Raw genomic sequence first — 775 nt, 5'->3', positions numbered from 1 at the left:
CAAGTTCACTTCTGTAGTTCTTTTGTACTGCATTCAAGAGTCCGAGTGGGCTTGCCTATCGCCCCTCTCCAAGCGCCTTACGGGTCGAGCGAGTACACTGTTATTTAAAGGCGTCCCACCCGCAGGGCGCCCGGCCGGGCCTGGGCCTGCCGCCGAGCTCAGCCGCCCAAGCTTCCAACTTCGCGGCGGGAGAGTTTCCTCGGTCTCTTTCTCTTGCCGCCGCCGGCTGTGCAGCGTAGATAAAACACGCGACGTACAAATAAGTCATATCGCCCCCAAATGAGGGAACGCTGGGCCGTCGCCGGTATTAATGAACCAGTCCGAAGGAGCCGACACGTTCTGCCTCGCTGTGACCTCCACGGTGTAAACAGGCCTTATAAAAGCAGATCTGCCGTGTTTCGGGAACTAACCCGGGAAGACATTCGGCGCCGTGGTGGGGCTATAAACACAGAGCAGGACGCCGCGCGGCTGCGCACGGTCCGTCTGACAGAGTGAGTGGTTCGAGGGTTCCAGCCTTTCTGGGCTGCACCGGCACGACAATCCTCTTCCCGACGCGCTCACTATACTTTTAGGAAGTTCAATCAAAAAACATTTTTTGGAAATTGTGAGTTCAAATTCCACATCACACTGCCCCCCCCCGTCCAGAGCTCCCCGCGCGCGTGCGGGCGCCCTATACATATCACCGCTGCCACCCCCTGCCGCTGTCAGCGCAGCATTGCCGTGCGTAGTCTGGACTCGGGTACGCTGCGGGTACACCTAGGGTGAGGTTGGCCCA

At 58.8% G+C, this 775-nt stretch overlaps 1 protein-coding gene across 2 annotated transcripts in view; it reads left to right on the top strand.

Annotated features, from left to right (window-relative positions):
- LOC113203922 (facilitated trehalose transporter Tret1-2 homolog) overlaps nucleotides 1-775 on the top strand; it is a 9,708-nt gene that overhangs the window by 5,943 nt on the left and 2,990 nt on the right. The gene's annotated exons all lie outside the window — the stretch shown is intronic.

The sequence above is a fragment of the Frankliniella occidentalis genome, unplaced genomic scaffold, assembly GCF_000697945.3.
Source record: "Frankliniella occidentalis isolate FOCC.00 unplaced genomic scaffold, Focc_3.1 Scaffold1597, whole genome shotgun sequence".
Classification (NCBI taxonomy): domain Eukaryota; kingdom Metazoa; phylum Arthropoda; class Insecta; order Thysanoptera; family Thripidae; genus Frankliniella; species Frankliniella occidentalis.
The sequence above is the reverse complement of the archived record's forward strand: the minus strand, read 5'-3'. Positions and strand labels throughout refer to the sequence as shown.